The sequence below is a fragment of the Gossypium hirsutum genome, chromosome D11, assembly GCF_007990345.1.
Source record: "Gossypium hirsutum isolate 1008001.06 chromosome D11, Gossypium_hirsutum_v2.1, whole genome shotgun sequence".
Taxonomy (NCBI): domain Eukaryota; kingdom Viridiplantae; phylum Streptophyta; class Magnoliopsida; order Malvales; family Malvaceae; genus Gossypium; species Gossypium hirsutum.
In genome coordinates this window covers 62878653-62902334 of record NC_053447.1, presented here as the reverse complement: position 1 = coordinate 62902334, position 23682 = coordinate 62878653, and the positions used below count along the sequence as shown (strand labels likewise).

At 32.1% G+C, this 23682-nt stretch overlaps 1 pseudogene; it reads right to left on the bottom strand.

Moving 5' to 3' along the window:
* Window positions 1-7115: 7115 nt before the first annotated feature.
* LOC107927252 (ABC transporter C family member 3-like) lies at window positions 7116-13008 on the bottom strand (annotated as a pseudogene).
* Window positions 13009-23682: the final 10674 nt, after the last annotated feature.

Here is a 23682-nt window from a genome sequence, read left to right as displayed (position 1 = left end):
TCCATTCAACCAAACACAAGAATACTATTTCATTCCAATTAACCTAACGCAAGAATTTTATTCCATTTCATTCAACCAAACAATTGAATTACCGATTACAATCCTATTCTTTTACAGTTAATCAAACGTGTCAATAATTTTAGAATAAAATTGAAAAATAAAAATGAAGTTGTAGTTTCCTATTTTCTACTCTACCAAGCAAATATATGACTAGCTGTTAAATAAATCTCCTTGTAAAAAGTGGGCGTTTAATTTTCCAAACAAATTAAATATAGTCAACAAATATTGCAGTTGATGAAACCAAAGATGCAACTGCGGACTGCCTGCTCCAACCACCAAAGCAAACTTGGAATAGTCGAAATTGTTCAATTCACTAAACTATCCCCCAATTTATCTTGAGATTTTAAATTGGTCCTACATTTCAAAATGTTTTAACCTAATCTTCAAAATGCTAGTATTATATTAATTAGGTCTTTTCGCCAGTTTAACCATCAATATCGGTTCATATTTGACGTATTTTAAAAAATAACATTAAAATTTAAGATGGCTTGTTTTTGTTACACGTCATACCAAAGATGATGTTAAACATATGTTTATAATTTGACCAAGCAATGACGAAGCTAGAAATAATTTCCAGGGGGAGGGCCGAATTTGGATTATAAATTGTTGAGAGAGCTAAAATGTAAATTTATCACTATATAAACATAAAATTTTACAATATCTTGAGAAATTAAACTATAAACAATTCAATTTTAAATTTTAGAAGGGTCATAAAATTTTACAATTAAATTAATTTAAAATTTTATTGTTTTTAAAGGAAATAAAAGAGCAATTTTTCACTTTGGAGGGACCAAGGCCCTGCTTGTCCTCCTCTAATGTTGCCCTTGCAACCCATGCTGATAAGCTAAATTGGCATAAGGACGTAATTGATGTAATACTAATATTTTAAGGACTCAACTATAATATTTTAAAACTTAAAAACATTTAGCGCAGTCAACCTTGGTTGAAAAGCATCTTTGCTTTGGGATCAACTATCAAGGAAAGAAGGATATATTAGTAGTTTAATTGATCCAATTTTCAGTTTCCAACAATTATTTGAAAAATGGAAGTCCCTGCAAATGCTAAAATGCAAATAAATCGGGGGACAAAGAAATAAAAATAAAAATATGGAGATACAATGTTGAGATTCGATTCTGAACCAAGCCTTGGATTCACAAATGACTTTTTTTTTTTATTAATATACAACCAAGCAAATTTCCAATTTTCCATTAGGGAATTATTGGTAAAAATACTATATCGGTCCCTGTACCATAATGAAGAATGCATTTAGTTTTTATACTTTTAAAAATAAACATAAAGATCCTTGTAGGTAGATAAATTAACAAGATCATATTTTTGGTAATAGTTGATAAAAAGTTAACTTTATGAGATTAACTCAATTAAATGATACAACATAAGTTTAATATATGAGGTGGCATATTCATTTACTCAATTGTAGCTGGATGTATTTAATCGATGAATAAGATATGAAATTGGGGAATATGAATTGGTCGGGAGAGTGTTGTGAAATTAGGTTGGGGATTAGATTCTTGGTTATAACCATTACTTAAGGGATGTGTATTCTAGATTGGTTAACTATTTTAAACAAATGAAGATTTGAGAGAGTGTTGATTCATACAGATAGCATGAAAATGATTAAAGTCATTGAAGATAGGCAATCAACGGATGCAAATTTAGTCTTGGTTAGAAGAACCAAACATATATTGAAAAATGGAAGATTGTGGTTTTTTAGGTATGTTCCCGGGAAGAATAATCAAGTTGCCGATGGGATCGCCAAATTGATTTCTGGTAATAAGGAAGGTGTCCAATTTTTTTAAGAGATTCCTAAGGAGATTTTACAATACTTAAGTTTAGATAAAGCAAATGACTTCTTTTACTTTTAATAGTTTGAAGTAAGCACTGAGTTTGTTACATTCAAAATGAATTAAGGTACAAAAGATAAAAGTGAACAACTCACGTCATATCTTAAATTAATACCACATCATTAATTAATTCCACCTCATAAAACTAACTGCTTTTTTCCCTTCAATTGTTATATAAATGATCATTTTGCATGTATTTCTAGCATAAGAGAATATTTTACTTGTAGAAACAAAAAATGCATTCCATGCTATAATACAAAGACCTCTACAGAACCCTATTAGTTGGATGAAAAAGAATAAGGTACGAGAATAAGACCAAATCATTCTTCCTTCTAACAATTTTTTTACTCATTCAAACAATTTTTTTGGCTTCCCCACCACCAAATGGCATATACATATACATGTACTCAAGCTTTCCTCCATTAAAACCACCAATAGAGCTGCTCTCACCCAAAACACTTCACCTTTTCCCCAACAACAAGGATCCTTTATATGGCCCGTGCATTAAATGAGAACATTGGACTTGGAAGGGATGCCATAGCCATTGACTACACAGTTAAGGGTGAGTATTCGATCGAGTCGAGTCAAACCGAGTAAAATTTTTTTGAATTAGTCGAGTTGACAAATTCTATTTTAGCAACCGAATTCAATTTGAAATTTTTTCGAATCGAATCGAATCGAGTCAAATCGAGTCGAATTAACGAATCCTATTATTTATACTTAATGTTGCGTTTAGATGGACCGGTTATTTAACTAGTAGATAAATTTACAAGATTATTTAACTACATGAACAATATAATGATTTTACCTTTTAACTTAATGGGTAAACATTTATCAAAACAAAGTAGTTTTGCCTTTTAATTTAATTATTTTGAATTTTAACTTTTAAAAAATAAACATTTATCAAAACAACATAATTTTGTTTTTTCTTATTCGGATTTTCGGATAACTCGAATTGTGTAATTCATATTCGAGTTAAATAAAAAAACTTAATTTTTTATTCGAGTTAATCCGAATAACTTGATTAACTCAAATAACTCGAACTATTTAATTCAAAATTTAAATTTTTCATTAAATTTTTCGAATCGAATCGGATTTTACTCACTTCTACGCACAGTTCTCAATGTTTTGTCTGATGTTCAAAGGAACAGGTGGGTGTAGCCTTAAGGTTTCTTTCACTATTGATCTCCAGAATTTCAGCTCATGGATCCTTGCTTTAGTTTCTTGGCCATTTTCATTACATGACAGTTTTTCACTATTTCAGACATGGCCCGGTGTAATGTTGCTGCATCATGTCTCACTTTTTGTTTCAAAGTAAGGGTGAGCATTCAATCGAATTGAGTGAATTTTTTTTAAATTAATTGAGTTGACGAGTTCTATTTTAGCATCCTAACTCAATTTAAAAATTTTTCGAATCGAATCGAGTCAAATCGAGTGAAATTATTCAAATTAAATTAAAAAAATTAAACATGTCAAATTAAAATCTTATTACAATATAACTAATTCCATGTTAGAGCACATAAAATTGAAACAATAAATATTTGAAAAAAAATTCGAAGCAAAATAATAATAAAATACTTTAGTATTATAAATTCTCAACACAACAGGGAACCTCTTTTGTTCACCGGGATTGGAGAATTGACAATGCTTGTAAACACATGTTGCATATGCACCCCAAGCAAGTGCTTTCAATGCATAATCAATAAGACTCACTCACTTATCCTCTGACCAACCATTCGTATGCCAATAAAAATAACTTAACAAACACAAGACAACATTAGAAACTGAAACAACAAAACAACAAGCTAATGTTTGCTTATACCATTAAACCTGTCTTTCCTTTGAATCTTCCCTACTAACTTTTTTAACCACCCACAAGATTAACAATAAAAGCAACAAAACTAAGTGTAATGAAGCAGAAAACCCATGAAGAAAAATGGGTTTTAGTCGAAAATCAAAACTAGCAGCTGAACTCATTAGTAAAGATGATTGTGAAGCAAAAAGTTCCATTTTTTTTGGAGCTTTGGCCGAAGAAAAAACTTGGGTTTTGTGTGTTTGGATAAAAGTTTTGATTGGTTTCAAGTGTTTGAAGGCTTCTGGCTTTGTGTTTATATATAAATGAGAAGAGAAATGCGTGGACAGCAAGATTGGAAACGGAGAGAGCAGAAGGGAAACGTACTGAACTTCAGAAAAAGACGTAAAAAGGAAGTTGGAGGGGCCTTTGCCCTTCGGGGAAAGACGTGATTTTTTACTCTGAAAACATAAAATATAGGATTAATTATCAAAGTCTTTTTTTTTTTTTTTACTTTAGTGTCAGTTTTCCAGAACTAACAAAATACTAAATTAGCAGGAACGAGGGACGAAGGACTTAATTTCAACTAATATTCCTAATTTATTGATCAAATTTTAAATTCATCCCTATATTTCAAATAATTATTGTATTCTCAAATTATTAGTATCATGTCATTAAGATTCATTTGCGGGTGTAGCCATCACTTTAAATAATAAATACTGATTCAGATATATTATGAAATGTATTTAAATTATTTTTATAAAATTTTAAATGCATATATAATTATATCATGAATAGCCTACATCTAATTTTTTTTTAAACATCATCAATAAAATATAAGAGAATTACTTTTTTTTAATATATAGATTCAAGGTTTTATAATTTGACCTATGGGGTTTTAATATACTACTAGATTTGAGCTACCTTAATGTTTAAGTTAATGACTGATTTAATGGAATAATTTAATAGATATGATATTGATATTTTTGTGACTTAATTAAAACAATTTAAACTTTAGAGATGAATTTGAAATGCAAGTCATACTTTGAGGACTAAGTTGAACACTTTTCAACGATTGTTTATGTTGTTGACTCGTATTCATATTATATGTCACTTGGTGGAAGAACAAAAAATGCCAAATCTTGTGTGTTATTGTCAAAATATTTATTTTTCGAACCATTTAAAATTCGAATAGCGTTAATCATGTTATTGTGAGGGTTTTACTTTATTTTTGTAATTCAAATAAAAGAAAAAGATAAAGATAAAGATAAAGAGAAAAGGCAAAAAAACATGGTCGTCAGCAACTCAGCACACCATGCAATGCAAAACGTGGGACTCCGCAGTCAGACACTTGTCTTCCAAGGGGTAAACACATGAATAAAAAAATGGAATTTAATCACGAAAATGTGCATGTTGCATATTATTTATGAGAATAATAGATTTTATAGTAAAATTAAATTTAAATAAAAATAAATATAAAAAATAATATTTTAATCTAAAAAAGTGACCCAACGTGCTAACTCTTTGTTTTTTGTTTTTTAAATTTGGGGTGGTTGTAGTATAATTTTGAATTCTACACTTCTATTTTATGAAAATTAGAAGTTAGTCCATGTATTTTAATTTATTATAATTTAATTTTACTATGTTTTTGAATTTAAAAAGTTAGGCAAAATTATTTACTATCATTAAACTTGATCATCAAATTACTTACTACAAGACCAACCATTTTTTAAATCCATATACAAACTCAATAATTTAACTAACTTTTTAAATTTGAAAACATAGATCAAATTACGATGAATTAAAATAAATGGACTAATATTTAGGTCACCATTTTTTAGATTAAAATATTGTTTTTAATTTATTATTTTATTTATTTTTATTAAATTTTTATTTTTTATAGGTGGTGCTAGTGTCACGAGCCGCAGTTCAAAGCCCGTGACCATCGCACCAAATGCATCCGATTGAGGTTTATTGGTTAGATGGGGATCATTTGGCCCGTAAGAACTGACCCGATTCAAGAAGCTGTTGAAAAAGCCTGTTAGATTGAAGTCTGGTTGGCTCGATAACGAAGATATAATAACTTAGGTTAATTTGGTAACTAATTTTAGAAGATTGAGGGAATCATATCTTGTAAAGATTAGATTTGATTTGATATGACATATCTTGTTAATCCCTAAAATCAAGGGATATAGTTAATTTCGTCCGTCGATGTAAATGTATCTTGACCGTCGGTTTTGGGGGAGCTCAACTATAAATAGAGAGTGTCCCCCTCATTTGTACCGACTTCATTCATTGTTTCATTATTCTTTGTGAATAAGAGAATATTGAGAGCATTTACTTAAACACTTTGTGTGCATTCTTTCTTTGGCTTTCAATTGTTCATTTGTAGCTTCTTTGGGCACAAACGCTTTCGCTATACAAATTGGTGCCTTAGAAGAATTCTAAAGGAATCCTCACTTTTGGGAGTAAAGGCTGACTTAGGCGAGTTTGGAGCGAACAGATCGCTTAAGGCCGAACAGATCGCGAGACGAAAGATTTAGCCCCGTGACACTAGGAGGCACCTAATTTTATTATATATCATTCTCATAAATAATCTACAATATGCCCCATTTTTGTAATTATTATTTTTTGTATTACCTAGGAGAAAAACCCTTAATACTAACTAGTACGTATTTTATAGTGCTTCGTGTTAGGTTAATTATTAATTATTTTTTAGTCAAATTATAAAGTAAATATTAAAATATAATCCAAGCTTTTGTACTCTTTGTGTAACATTTCATACCTGACCCGATCGTCAGGTCTGAGCTACAATGTGTCACATTTGTTTTCAGGGCAACTACAATTAATTTAGATACGAATACACACATTTCAAATAACTTACTTATGAGCATATAATAACACTATTAATTAAATTCAATAAATACTAATTTGATACTCAAGTTCATATAAATATAAAGATATACTAACAATGACTTAACTAGATAGGTACATGCTAAACTATTCAAAAATGTAAATACATCAACATTGTTGAGTTCAAGATGTTCTCTGGATACTGAAACCGAAATTTAGGATCTTAATATACTCTAACTTGCGCATGGAAAACAAATCGTACGCCGAATAATCAACTTAATGGTATTTCTACAAATTTAGTATCAACACAAATAAGTTAATGAAAACACTCAATAATTACACCTATACAAAGCATACTACCAAGTACATCATTTATTCCGCTTAAGCTCGTTAAAATAAGTTTCATAAACTAGTTCAAGAATATAACATTGTAGCATACTATATTCCTAATCGAGTTGATTAATTCATCCCAATTTAATACCAACCTAAAAAATATATATAAGAATTTGATTTAATTTTTAAAATATATTATAAAAATATAGACTATTAAAATAATAAAATTATATTTTTACTATCGTAAAAATTACAATTTAATTTCGACCATTCTAACAAAATTTTCTGCTATCGCCCTGATGTTTATATACATGTGTATAATATAAGTATGGAACACATACGAAAAGTTTTAGCAACATAAAACATAACAATTGGACCACAAAAAAAGGGAAAATCGTTTATTGGGAGCCAAAGAAAATGGCACAAAACACCCACAATTACAAATTAAAAACATTACTAATTACTAACACTAGTAAATTTTCATCATCGTCTAATTCAATCCAGTTTCTATCAAAAACCAGAATTTGATCTCACAGTGTACTCTGCTACAAGCTGTGCAAATGATGAAGACTTGTTTTCCAGCAAACTTGATGGACTATCATATTCTTCTATAAGTCCTGCAAAAACAAATGTTTTTTTTTTTTATCTATTCAAATGAAATGAACTTCCAAGAATCCATCTTAATGAGCAGAGCATACTGTACTACTAACCATGACTTAGAAGCAGAACCATGTCGCTATCAAGAACCGAAGTTATTCGGTGAGCGATTGTTATGACCGTACAATCGGAGAAGTGCTCCCTTAACGTCGTCTTTATTAGGTTGTCGGTGGCTGTATCCACCGATGCGGTAGCTTCGTCGAGCACTAAGATCTTACTTTTCTTCAATAGAACACGCCCAAGGCACACCAACTGCCTTTGCCCCATGCTCCAATTCTCTCCATTCTCACTAACTGCACAACAATAATCATACAAAGTATAATTTATGCAAAAGAAGACAAACTCATGTGTGTTATAAGATAGAAGGATCGAACCTGAAGAATCGAGCCGGCCGGCCTTGTTTCGAACTCCATCCCCAAGTTGGCATTTATCCAATGCCTTTAAAACACAATATTGATTGATGTTAGACTTCAATTGCCGATCATAACAGACAGTGTTTAACTAAAATGAACCTACCTCCCAAATCTGTTCATCTGTGTATTCTTCAAGAGGGTCCAGGTTGCTTCGTATAGTCCCTTCAAACATGGTAGGCTCTTGAGGGATGATGCTGAGTCGTGAACGCAAATCATGCAACCCGATCGATGAGATGTTTACACCATCGATTATGATCTGCCCTGCTGCAGGTTCAACGATCCGGAAAAGTGTTTGTATGAGAGTTGATTTACCACTGCCTGTTCTCCCTACGATACCGGTTTTCAACCCTCCAGGAAATGTGCAGGTCAGACCTCGCAACACGAGTGGCATGTGCGGGGCATATCGTACCTACATCGAGACCATCATTGTTTATTTAATACGGCAATTCCATTAGAAACAAAATCATAGAACACCACAACACTGCCCTTACCTGCAAATCACGAATATGAACTTCTCCGTGGTACGGCCAACAATGGTCTGGGCGATACGTTTCCACCACAAGGGCAGGTTCACTAGGAATACTACAGTACTGAAGTATTCTCTCAACAGATATAATTTTATTCTCCATATTGCAAATATTCCACACCACCCAAGCTTGCAACATATTTAGATTGAGTCCATACGTCACAGCTAACCCGGCAATACCTAAACAAAAGAAAAATGCATACAATCATTCTCCTAGAACATTTGTTATCTAGTAGTCAATAAAGCTGCCAATATGAATCTGCATTTACTTACCAGGATCGATAATTCCTTCCGGTATAGAGATTAAAAAGAATAAAGAGAAGACAAAAGTAACAGAAGACAGTAAGTCCAGGCGGAAGCACAGCCATTCCATTGCACCGGCAACATGGAATTTTGGACGAGAATACGAGTCAGTCAGCACCATGTTTGTGTCTTGGAACCTTTTCTCTTGATCAAAGCTCCTTATAGTTGTTGCTCCTAAAATTGTTTCAGCAAAATTCTGTATTACTGGAGCTTTGCATACTCCAATCAGCCGCGAAAGTTCTCGTGCAGAAGATATGTAATATTGCTGCGAGATTACAAGTTTATGAGCATTCCTTTGTTCAGCAATAAGGCAATGATTAAATGAGTTTTACAAAGTAGAAAATTTGAGATTTTAGGTATGTTGCTGCTTTGTAAGAAGTTCATGATTTCATGCATTGCTTAGCCACAATTCAGCAAGAGTTACCTGATACCAAATGCAGGTAGCAATCACTGGAATAAAAATGATAAAGATCTGCCAAGCAACTTGAGACATGACTGCAATGATTCCAAGTAGCTGGATAACTGAGAAAGCAAATGCGGCAACTTGATACGCGATGTCCGTATCCACTGCACTTTGATCTGTAGAAGCCTATAAGAGGCAGCAAAAAAGTTTACAATACTTCAAAAACAAGGGGAAAAATGCCAACAAACATGAAGATAAATTGAATCTTTCGTATCCATACAGGAAAAACATTAGATGCTTACTCTGTTGAGGATTCTTCCATTCGGTGTAGAATCGAAGAAAGACATAGGAGCGCGGAAAATGCAAAGATGCATCTTTATAAAGAGAAGAGTGGCTGTTTTATATCCAGCTGTACCAAGAAGCATGGATCTGGCAAAGACACAAATGGCACTTGCAATGGCCAAAGCCAAATAGACCATGATTAGTGTAAAGCTCCCAACAGGAGGCTTTATGTCTGCCGACACCGGTGATCCCCAAGCCATCCAATAGTTGCTGCTTATTTGAAAAATCTGAAAGAGAATCTGAGCAAGCAGTATTAAAGGCACAAGAGCTCCTCCATATGCTGTTGTGATGTACTTCCAGTAGACCGAAAACCCGACTTGTCCTTTCTCTCGTTCTTCTTCTTGAACAAGCTGTCCTTTTGGTCCGACATCATCTACTTTAAAGCTCCGGTTACCTTGGTTTTCTTGTTTCTGCACTTTCCCATTAGTAGTACCTATATCACTTTCTCCTTCGCTGGTAGTTTGTTCAGAAACCGAACTTGCTTCAACAGTATCAAGGGCCGACAAAGCTTTCTTATGTGCACCCACAAGTTCCATAAAATCAGTACCTGAATTGAGAATATCATTATACTTTCCAGCTTGAACAATCCTCCCATCTTTCATCACCTAACAAATATGTAAATACAAGTTGAATCCAGTTAGTAAATTATTTCTTGAATCTTAGACATATGATGAAAATCACTGAAAATAATGTAAATAATAGCTTACCAAAATTAAATCAGCAGCTGGTAAAAACTCAACTTGATGAGTGACATAAATCACTGTTTTTGATCTCAAATTCTTTAGTAAAACCTCCTGCCCTTCAAAAGAGTAAACAAGATACTCAGAGCTCATACATAACTATTTCAACTAAATTAACTATAGGGACTCTTAAAATGCATGCTATATGATCATTAAGAAGACATTACCTTAAATAAATGAGATCCGGTATGAGCATCCACTGCGCTGAAAGGATCATCAAACAGATAGATATCGGCATCTTGGTATAGAGCACGAGCAATCTGTATTCTTTGCTTTTGTCCACCACTCAGATTGATTCCCTTCTCGCCTATAACCGTCTGATCACCGAAAGAGAGAATTTCAAGATCCTTCTTGAGGGTACAAGCTTCAAGCACTTTGTCATACTTGTCTCTGTCCATTTCCTTACCGAACAATATGTTGTCTACAATCTTGCCACTTTGTATCCAAGGTGACTGGGCAACATAGGCTGTTGTACCACACAACTTAAGCGTTCCTGATATCTTTGGTAACTCCCCCAAAAGACAGGAAAGTAAACTTGACTTGCCAGAGCCGACCGTACCACAAACAGCAACACTCATGCCATGGGAAACTTTCAAGTTTATATCTTTTAGTGTTGCAGTAGGGGATGACGTATCCCAAGAGAAGTTCCCATCAGCAATCTCAATCGCTATATTGGAACTACCACTGGGTAGCTTCTCTATAGCATCAGGCTGCAAGTCATCGAGCCGGAGGAAGGCAGCAATTCGATCAAGTGACACCTTTGTTTGAACTATCATTGTGATTGTGTCAGGAAGGTTGTAGATTGGCTCCTGAAGAATCCTGAATGTTGCGAGTGCAGATAGGATCTTCCCTGACTCAAGTGGGACTCCTAAGAACATACAAGCACCAAAAGTGGCTACAGACACAAAGGATGGTGCAACCCAGAAAACGAAAGCAGTCATGGCATTTGTATAAACGAATCGTTTTAACCATCCTTCCTCGACGCTCCTGAGCCCGACAATCCTGGAGAGGAACTTCATTTCCCACCCCTGCAGTTTAAGAATCCTCATATTCCTCAAAATTTCAGATGTTGCCTTCATCCTTGTATCTTTTGATTCCATTAACTTATCCTGAAACTTCTCCAGCATTTTCCCAAAGGAATATTCGCCAACATAACAAGTACAGTAGCAACGAAAGCGGCAATGGATGCAAGCCCTAGGGTCTTATACAAGATCAACAAGGCCAAAGCAACTTGCAAAACTACCATCCATGGATCATGCATGTACCAACTAAAGTCACCCACCCTTTCTGCATCAACAGTCATGAAATTGATGATCTCCCCACTGGTATGGCTGCGCTTCGACTGGCACGAAAGGGTTAACCCCTTGTTATATATCACTGCTACCAATACAGCCCTCTGCCTAAGTCCAACTTGTTGCAACTTAAAGAACCAGCGCCTCTGAGACAAGCACTCCACTAGCTTGGCAACAAAGAAAGCAGCAACTAGAAGATAGCCCTCAGCCTTAAATTCCCTTTGCCCATTCAGATACTGAACGAAAGTGTCGATGAGGAATGGGCCAACATATGAAGCCACCGTGTACGTAAAAGCAAACAAAGCTGTCCAAAGAATATCTTTCCAAGCTGAAAAGAACAGTGCCTTCACCAGCTTAAGTGAGGTAACACCATTCCCCTCACTATCATCTGATTCAAGCCTGTTTTTAAATTTTGGAAAAGCCCCAATAACACTATCATGGCTATCTAGCTGAGGAACATCCTCAAGGTCTAATGGTTTCTTATTGCCAGCAGCAATGAGAGGCCCCATCCAAGAAAATGTAAGAATGCTGAAAATTCCAGCATTTGAATATGGGGTTACAGTATCACCCCCTTTTTCCTTACTCAACTCTACACCATTACTAACACTAGAATCTCCATTTAGAAGGGGTTCCTCAAGGAGGGTATCTTCACCCTCATTTCTTACAAAGAACCCAACAATACATAGAAACAAACCAGTAACAACAGACAAGACATCAGATACTAAATACTGGCTTGGGAAAGAAACATGTGTTTTGAAGAGAACAATGTCTATAACAAGACAATAACATGAAATTGAAAAGTAAAAACCCCACCAAATTCTCAACACAACAGGGAACCTCTTTTGTTCACTAGGATTGGAGAATTGACATTGCAAGCAAACACATGTTGCACCCCAAGCAAGTATTTTCAATGCATAATCAATAAGACTCACCAACTTATCCTCAGACCAACCATTTCCATACCAATAAAAATAACTTAACAAACACAAGACAACATTGGAAACTGAAACAACAAAACAACAGGCTAATGTTTGCTTATACCATAAAATCTGTCGTTCCTTTGAACTTTCCCTACTAACTTTTTTAATCCTGCTCACCATCCACAAGATTAACAATAAAAGCAACAAAACTAAGTGTAATGAAGCAGAAAGCCCATGAAGAAAAATGGGTTTTTGTAGAAAATCAAAACTAGTAGCTGAACTCATTAGTAAAGATGATTGTGAAGCAAAAAGTTCCATCTTTTTTGGAGCTTTGGCTGAAGAAAAAACTTGGGTTTTGTGTGTTTGGATAAAAGTTTGGATTGGTTTCAAGTGTTTGAAGGCTTCAGGCTTTGTGTTTATATATAAATAAGACTAAAAAAGAAAGACCAAGAAAAATACTTGGAGAAGAGAAATGCGTGGAGAGCAAGATTGGTGGAGGGTGATCAAAGAAGAGAAAGGCCAAAAACATGGTCGTCAGCAACTCAGCACACCATCATTGCAAAACTTGGGGATTCTGTAGTCAGAAACTTGTCTTCCAAGGAGTACGAAAATATGTAAATTATTTAGGAGAATAATACCTTTTTACTTATAAAAAAAATAATATTTCAATAAAAATAAATTTAAAAAATAATATTTTAATCTAAAAAAAGGTGACCCAAAATTTCAGGCCGCACCCCTTTTCCTATTTTTTACATTTTTTTTAATTTAGGGTGATTGTGGCATATTTTTAAATTTAATATATTTTATTTTATGAAAATTAGAAGTTTGTCCATTTCTTTTAATTTATCATAATTTAATCTAAATTTTTTATTTTAACTATTATTTTAATTTATCATAATTTGGTCTTTGTAAGTTTTCGAATTTAAAAAGTTAGTCAAATTCGAAAACCTATAAAGATTAAATTATAATAAATTAAAATAAATAGACTTATTTTTAATTTCCATCAAAATCATACCACAACCAGCCCAAATTAAAAAAAAGGTAAAAAGTATTGTTTTTAATTTATTAATTTATTTATTTTATTAAAATATTATATTTTATAGGGGGTGTGCCTGATAGGTTGACAAACACTTAATTTTATTGTAGAAAACATATCATTTTGGTAAATAATCTACAACATGTCACATTTTCGTATTTTTTATATTATCTAAGTAAAAACCCTTAATACTAACTAATACGTATTTTATCGTGCTTCATGTTCGGTTAATTATTAATTATTTTTAATTAAATTATAAAATAAATATTAAAAATATAGTTAAGTTCTTGTACTATTTGTATATTTATAATTTAATCTTTATATTTTTATTTTTAGAAATTTAATCCCTCTATTTTTAAATTTTAAAATTTCAAATGTGATTAAAATCTTCTATTAAAATAGACTATTTTACTATATACTGCAAAAAAGAAAAAGAAAAAAGAAAAGAGGAAGTTAATTCACCTGTGAACCAAGGAAAATCCAAAGGACCTTTCCTTTTAAATGGATAATATATAATTAATGACATAATTTATTAATTTTAACGTATGGGATTTATGTAATAATCTTAAAAGATTACTTGCCTTTCATGGCATTTTATCATGAAAAATAGATATATATATATATAGGAAGGTATAAATCTTAAAACGAACATGTAAATTTAATTAAACATTAAGTTTTTAAGAATCTTTTTCAAAAATTTGGAGAGAATGAAGCTCAATTAACTCTCATTAGACCTATTTATGGGCCGGGAAGCTCACCCGATCTAATAGGTCTGACATGACTAGATTCGGACTTAAACGAAAATTTTTATGTTTCAAGCCAACTTAATTTAACCCAAATTTAATTTAAATAAAAATATTTTTAAAATTTAATTTATTATAAAAATATATAAATATTAATATAATATTTTATAAATTTGCCAACAATAAAAAAAAATTGGAACCTGAACCAACCCATTAATAGTTCTAAACTCTCATTTCTATTGACCCTGATTAAGGATTCTTTGGTTTTTTTAAAAAAGTATAATAACGAATTTAGCCCTCAATGTTTGTATTTTCTGTCAATTTAACTCTTATTTTCTTTTTAACTAAATTTGAGCATTAAACCTTTAAAAAGAGTTAAATTACTTTTTTTTTTAAATTACATTGACTAAAACACTAATTTTTTAATGAAATTGACACGACAACCCGCGTGTCAATCCATGTGAACAATCTGATATGACAATAGTTATTTTATATACCACGTCAACAAATAATTTAAAATTATAAAAAAATAAAAAAAAACTCAACTCAAAAAAATTATAAAATTTTCATAAAAATTAAAGAAGAAGAAGCATGAATAGACCTGTCCATGGGCCGGGCGGCCCGGCCCGGCCCGACGGCCCGCCCGAAATATGGGAGGGTTCGAGTAAAAATATAGGCCCGAAATATGGGCTTGGGCAAAAAAAAGAGGCCCGTTTAAAAAATGGGCCGGGCTCGGGCTCAACTTTTTTGGCCAGGGCCTGGCCCGGCCCTGCCCGAATATAATAAATATATATTTTTTATTTTTATTTTTTAATTTTTAATTTTAAAATACTTTAAAAATAATTTTTTTATTTTTTTATTTTTAAAATATTTTTTTTGTGTTTATTAAAAATCGGGCCGGGCTCGGGCTTGCTCTTTTTTTCCCGGGCCGGGCTTGGGGAATTTCAGGCCCATATTTCGGGCCAGGCCCGGGCCTAAGAGTCGGGCCGAAAATTTTTTCCGAACCCGGCCCGGCCCGGCCCATGGACAGCTCTAAGCATGAAATGCACTTTGACTGCTACGAGAGTTGCCGTATTTAAAATTTTAATTTTTAATTAATATTTTAATTAAAAAAATATTTTAACTCTCTTTCAAAAGATTAATAATTAAATTTAATTTTTTTTAAAATATTAAGAACTAAATTTAATTTTAAAAAAGGTATATTAACAAAAAAAACCTATAAACGTTAATAATTAAAACTTGGACTCAAAAAATATAAAAATAAAATATTTGAAATAATTTAATATAAAAATAATCATATTAAGAATATTATTAAATTATATTTAATAATAATGCTATTAAAATTTAATAACAAAAATCATAATTATCTATCTTACAAAAATTCTACTAAGGGTACTCTGATTATTTCAGTATTTTTTCTTATGCTATTACAATATTTATTCCATTCAACCAAACACAAGAATATTATTTCATTCCAATTAACCTAACGTAAGAATATTATTCCATTTCATTCAATCAAATAATTGAATTACCGATTACAGCCCTATTCTATTACAGCGAACCAAACATGGCATGATTTTTTTTATCAGTTAATAATTTAAGAATAAAATTGAAAAATAAAAATCAAGTTGTAGTTTCTTATTTTCTACGCTACCAAGCAAAACTATGACTAGCTGTTAAATAAATCTCCTTGTAAAAAGTGGGCGTTTAATTTTCCCAACAAATTAAACATAGTCAACAAATTTTGCAGTTGATGAAATCAAAGATGCTACAGCCTGCTCCAACCACCAAAGCAAACTTGGAATAGTTGAAATTGTTCAATTCACTAAACTATCCCCCAAATTATCTTGAGATTTTAAGTTGGTCCTACATTTCAAAATGTTTTAACCTAATCTTCAAAATACTAGTATTATATTAATTAGGTCTTTTCGCCAGTTTAACCATCAATATCGGTTCATATTTGACGTATTTTAAAAAACAACATTAAAATTTAAGAGGGCTTTTTTTTTTTTAAACACGTCCTACCAAAGATGATGTTAAACATATGTTTATAATTTGACCAAGCAATGACGAAGCTAGAAATAATTTCCTGGGGGAGGGCTGGATTTGAATTATAAATTGTTGAGAGAGCTAAAATGTAAATTTATCACTATATAAACATAAAATTTTACAATACCTTGAGAAATTAAACTATAAACAATTCAATTTTAAATTTTAAACTTTAGAAGGGTCATAAAATTTTACAATTAAATTAATTTAAAATTTTATTATTTTTAAAGGAAATAAAAGAGCAATTTTTCACTTTGGAGGGACCAAGGCCATGCTTGTCCTCCTCTAATGTTGCCCTTGCAACCCATATGCTGATAAGCTAAATTGGCATAACGACGTAATTGATATAATACTAATATTTTAAGGACTCAACTATAATATTTTAAAACTTAAAAACATTTAGCGCAGTCAACCTTGGTTGAAAAGCATCTGTGCTTTGGGATCAAGGAAAGAAGGATATATTAGTAGTTTAATTGATCCAATTTTCAGTTTCCAAAAACAATTATTTGAAAAATGGAAGTCCCTGCAAATGCTAAAATGCAAATAAATCAATTATTAATTTTTTTTTTTTGGGGGGGGGGGACAAAGAAATCAATGATTTGGGGTCTATAAAAACATAATAATATGGAGATACAATGTTGAGATTCGATTCTGAACCAAGCCATGGATTCACAAATGACGTTTTTTTTATTTATTAATATACTACCAAGCAAATTTCCAATTTTCCATTAGGGAATTATTGGTAAAAATACTATATCGGTCCCTGTACCATAATGAAGAATGCATTTAGTTTTTGTACTTTTAAAAATAAACATAAAGATCCCTGTAGGTAGATAAATTAACAAGATCATATTTTTGGTAATAGTTGATAAAAAGTTTTTAATTTTATGAGATTAACTCAATTAAATGATACAACATAAGTTTAATATATGAGGTGGCATATTCATTTACTCGATTGTAGCTGGATGTATTTAATCGATGAATAAGATATGAAATCGGGGAATATGCATTGGTCGGGGAGTGTTGTGAAATTAGGTTGGGAATTAGATTCTTGGTTATAACCATTACTTAAGGGATGTGTATTTTGGATGGGCTGACTATTTTAAATAAACGAAGATATAAGAGTTTGTTGATTCATACGAATAGCATGGAAATGATTAAAGTCATTGAAGATAGATAATCAACGGATGCAAATTCAACCTTGGTTAGAAGAACCAAACATATATTAAAATATGGAAGATTGTGGTTTTTCAGGTATGCTCCCAATAAGAATAATCAAGTTGCCGATGGAATCGCCAAATTGATTTATGATAATAAGGAAGGTGTCCTTTTTTTTAGGAGATTTTACAATACTTGGGTTTAGATAAAGCAAATGGCTTCTTTTACTTTTAATAGTTTGAAGTAAGCACTTTGAGTTTATTACATTCAAAATAAAAAGAAAAAGGACAGGATAAATTTAGAGGTGCTCATGGGCTGGGTCGGACTGAGCCCAGAAAAAATTTTGGCCCACGTCCTAGACCCTGGCCTGGCCTGAAAATGAGCCTGAAATTTTGTCCAAGCCCGGCTCGAGAAAAAATTCCTAAGCCCGAGCCTAGCCCAGCCTGACCCATTTTTAATAAACACAAAAAATTTATTTTAAAAATAAAAAAAAGTATTATAGAAATATTTTAAAATTAAAAAATAAAAATAATTTATTATATTCGGGTCGGGACGAGCTCAGGCCAAAAAAACAGGCCTCTTTTTTTGCCCAAACTCATATTTCGGACCTATATTTTTACCAAAACCCTCCCATATTTTGGGCGGACCGTCGAGCTAGGATAAATGTAATAGTCAGAATTAAGGTACAAAAGATAAAAGTGAACAACTCAGTCATATCTTAAATTAATACCACATCATTTAATTAATTCCACCTCATAAAACTAACTGTTTTTTTTCCTTCAATTGTTATATAAATGATCATTTTGCGTATATTTCTAACGTAAGAGAATATTTTACTTGTAGAAACTAAAAATGCATTCCACGATATAGTACAAAGACCTCTACAGAACCCTATTAGTTGGATGAAAAAGAATAAGGTACGAGAATAAGACCAAATCATTCTTCCTTCTAACAATTTTTTTTACTCATTCAAACAATTTTTTTGGCTTCCCCACCACCAAATGGCATATACATATACATGTACTCAAGCTTTCCTCCATTAAAACCACCAATAGAGCTGCTCTCACCCAAAACAGCTCACCTTTTCCCCAACAACAAGGATCCTTTACATGGCCCATGCATTAAATGAGAACATTGGGCTTTGAAGGGATGCCATAGCCATTCATCACACAGTTAAGAGTGATATTTGATCGAGTCGAATCAAATCGAGTAAAAAAATTTGAATTAGTCAAGTTAACAAATCCTATTTAGCAACCCAACTGAATTTGAAATTTTTACGAATCGAGTCAAAAAATTTCAAGTCAAATTGAATCGAGTTAACGAATTCTATTATTTATACTTAATGTTGCGTTTAGATGGACCGATTATTTAACTAATAGATAAATTACAAGATTATTTAACTACATAAACAATATAATAATTTTACTTTTTAACTTAATGAATAAACATTTATCAAAACAACGTAAATTTATCTTTTAACTTAATTATTTTAAATTTTTTTTGGTCAAAAATAGACTGATATTAATTTCACCAAGCTCAAAAACCAAAACTGAAATGTCACTAACAGCAGAGAAACCGACAAAAGAGAAACCTAACCACAGCTGTCAAGCAAAATAAAAGTGAAAGCCTAAAAAGTACTGAACAACTAATTAAAACTAATAGAAAAACGTGTGAGCCTGCAGAAATATCTTTCAACTTCCAATATCAGTCGGAATAGTGCTCCATCTCCTCAGTATTGACGATCCAAATCAAGAGCCAACAAAGCTTTGCAAACGGCATTGGAGTTCTAAGAACCTTCTCCAAAAACAAAGCAAAATATAGATCTTAGTTCCTCAGATTCCATCTTAACCAGTCTTCCTTTACCACTAGCCTCACTGTCTCCGGTAGACCATCAACCCAGTTCCCTTGTACCCTTCTTCTCCGACCCTCCGTCGCCAAAGCATGCGCTGCAGCATTAACCGAGCGGGGCACAAAAATGTAAGAGACTTTGTCAAAACCCACCTGCAATCGATGAATATTATGAATAATCGGTCTAATGACCGATCTATCTTCCCCTTGTGTATTTAATTTTTTAATGACTGACAGAGAATCACCTTCCACAATCAGCCGTCGAAAACTCTTCATACTTGCAAGGCGTAACGCTGTTTCACAAGCACGAGCTTCTGCCACAAAAACATCATCCACATCTTCCATCAGATAAGTATCTGCCTCCACAACTTCCCCTCTGTAATCTCTGGCTAGGACTGCTGTTATTGCAAACTTTTTATCTTGGATATACGACGCATCAAAATTAATTTTAATAAAGCCATAGTCAGGAGGCCTCCAAAGTTCGTTACCCAGAAGAGCAGAAGAAACACAGATTCTCTTGAGCAAACCATAGTTCCTGTTCATAACCCCAAATAAACCCCAACAAAGCTGACATAGAAAACTTAACCCCTTCATGGACCATAATGAGGCACCAAATTGTTGAAAAGCCTCCAAATATGCATTTTTATTTTCGCTGGAATTTTCAAAGCCCATAGATCTATATAGAAATCTTTGTAATCCTCATCTCTAGTTGATGTATGTAAATTACTATGTAAATACTCTGTAATGAGGACCCTATATCCGCTCCTGACAGTATACTCTCCTGAGCCTTCATATTTCCATACCCGCATATCTTCTGGTCGGCTTTCTGAAATAGGGATGGCAAGGATTCGGCTTGCTGTGACATCATCCACTAAATTGTGTATTAACTCTCTATTCCAGGTACTGTCATCATTATTAATTAACTGGTACACAGTGGACCAATTCGGCATAATTACTTGAACTGGGACTGTTATTCTCCCTTCCAGGTAACCAAGGATCATCCAAATGTTAATACGAGTACCATTTCCCACTCTCCACAAGATACCCATCTCCGATCAACTACCGAGCGCTACAAATACTCCTCCAGGTAAATGAAGGGTAAGAACCAACCTTTGCTGCTAAAATGTCAGAAAACGGAAAATAGCGGGCCTTTAAAACCTTAGCTAACAAACAATGGGGCTGGGTTAACATACACCACACTTGTTTTGCTAATAATGCCTTATTAAACAGAAATAAGTTTTTAAACCCCAAGCCTCCAAAACATTTCGGTTTTCATAGAACATCCCGCGAACTCCAGTGAATACCCTTCAAGGTTTTATTATTCATCCACCAGAATCGATTCATAGTGCCTTCCAGAGTTTTGCATAACGCCTTTGGCAAAAGAAAACATTGCATAGCATAAATTGGGGTTGCTTGCAAAACTGATTTTATGAAAACCTCCTTACCCCCATTGACAAATAGCGCATACTCCACCCCTCAATTCGTTTCCTGAATCGGTCCACAAAGTTTGCAAAAGCCCACTTCTTCCTCCTACCCACCATCATGGGCAAACTGAGATACTTCTCGGGATTAGAGGCCAAATGGACCCCTAAAAGCCTGACAATATCCTCCTGAACATTTGCATCAACATTTGCACCAAAATAAATGAGGGGTTTATTAAAGTTCACTCGCTGCCCTGAGGCCATTTCGTATTCATGGATGATAGTCCGAACCACCTCAGCTCCTTCACAAGAGGCGTCACCGAAGAGAATACAATCATCTGCAAAAATAAATAGTTGACCGAAAATTTCTCCCTACCAATAGGTGCCCCCAGCGTCCTTCCTCTGGCTTTTGCTTCCTGAATAAGCAATGAAAAACCTTCAGCACTAATCAAAAATAGATGGACTGAGGGGGTCTCCTTGCCTTAGCCCTCTAGAAGGAGTAAACCAACCACTATTAGCTCCATTGCCTCTTATTTGAATTTTTGAATAACTCGAATGGTGTAATTCATATTTGAGTTAAACCGAAAAAATTAATTTTTTATTCGAGTTAATTCTAATAACTTGATTAACTCAAATAACTCGAACTATTTAATTCAAAATTTAAATTTTTTATCAAAATTTTTAAATCGAATCAGATTTTGTTCATCCCTACGAACAGTTCTCAATGTTTTGTCTGATGTTCAAAGGAACAGGTGGGTGTAGCTTCAAGGTTTCTTTCACTATTGATCTCCAAAATTTCGGTTCATGGATCCTTGCTTTAGTTACTTAGCCAATTTCATAACATTAGAGTTTCTCACTTGCCCGGTGTAATGTTGCTGCATGATGTCTCACTTTCTGTTTCAAAGTAGGGGAGAATATTCAATCAATCGAGTGAAAATTTTTTAAATTAATTGAGTTGACGAGTTCTATTTTAGCATTTTAATTCGATTTTAAATTTTTTTCGAATCGAGTTGAATCGAGTGAAATTATTCAAGTTAAATTAAAAAATTAAGCATGTTAAATTAAAATCTTATTATAGTATAACTAATTTCATGTTAGAGCACATAAATTTGAAACAATAAATATTTAAAAAAAATTCAAAGCAAAATAATAATAAAATATTTTAGTATGATAAATTTGAATAATTAATTAACTTATTTAAATCCTAAAATTATTATTCTAGAAAATTTTTAATTTTTAACTTTCTTTATATATTATATATATTTTGAAATTTTTATAAATATTTAAAAATTTTGAAAATTATTTTGATTTATTTTTTTGCAATTTTTGTTGAGAGAGATCAATTTGCTCATTTTCAAGCTTGACAGGGACCAAAAAGTATTTATACCAATATGTTATTCGAATTATTTATGTAATTCAAATTGTAAAATTTAATTTGATTTGAACTCGAAACTCAAATAATTCGAATAACTCGATTCGATTAATTTGAGATTTATTTTTTTTTGATTTTTTAGAATTTTACTCACCCCTATTCCAAAAATGTCATTAAACTTCAAGTTTGGAGATCAATTAATTATATAATAATAGGTCAAGGTTGTGATTAATTCTGGATTTGATTTTAATTTCATAATATTTTATAATGTTATTAATTAGTTTAAACTCATAATATTATTAACTATTTTATTAAAATGTCAAGGCAATTATTTTAAAGCATTTGATTATAGTATAAAAACTTTAATTTGATTGAAGTTTCATTTATTTTAACAGGGCTCGAATAGAGGGGAAAAAATGTGAATGTACTTGGTCCCTCTATTATAAGAATTTAATCAAATTCGACCTTTTATTATGAAATGAATTAATTTAGTCCTTATATTATTAAAATAATTAAATAAGATTAAATTGGAATAAGTTAACATTTACTATTTAACAGAATTAATATTTTTTAAATTTTTTATTGTTCTGTAGATGAAATCTTTTGTTTGGAATTTAACTATAATTGAAAAAATAATTTTCAAGACATTTTTTATATGGTAAATAAAAATAATTCTAGTTAATAATATTATAAAATAGGATGATTATTAAATTATGTAAAAAAATAAACATCAAAATTAAATTTGACCTATAATAATAAAATTATAATGAATTGGAAATTGAAATTGAAATTGAATGTTAATATTTGAAACGATAATTTATACTGTCAGTATATCAAATGAAAATATATCATTTAAAATTAGTAAAATTAAATTTATTTTTTTCATTTCAAATGATGTGTCATCATTCGATTTATTAATCGTATATATAATTATATGTGATCAATATATCAAACATAAATCTGATTAACTCGAATGATTGCTTTTATGTTATCATTCTCCATTGAAAACTCAATATCTCGTTATTGCTAAATCTTAAGTAAAATATCAATCAAATCTTATTTGTCGTTGCCTGTAGCATTCTTCATCTTCATCTTTTTTTCTTTTTGTGCTCATTAACCATGTTCTCAAGGACCCTGTCGTTGTGCTCATCTTCTTAATCACTCCACTGGAAGGATACATATATCAGGTAAACAAGACTCACCTTCCAGCTTCACATATTAGGGTTCATATTGAACTCGATCTAAAGTATAAAAAATAAAAGATAAGTATCCGTTCAAGTCAAATCAATGCGATTAAAAAATTTCATATAATTTATGTGATTGAGTTAAATATTCAAATAAATATATGCGTAATAAAGTAAGTCATATGCAACTTTATGTGATTCGATAATAAATCACAAATAATTGATAACATGATAGACGCAATTTTAAGTGATAATTTATTTAGCAAAAGGTGTTGATGCACTGGATCAACTATTGTGAAAATAGATAGGGTTGAGTGGTTAATTCTCTAAGAGTAGAGAACCAGGAGCAGACAGGAAGAGGAAGCCCCCCTTAGT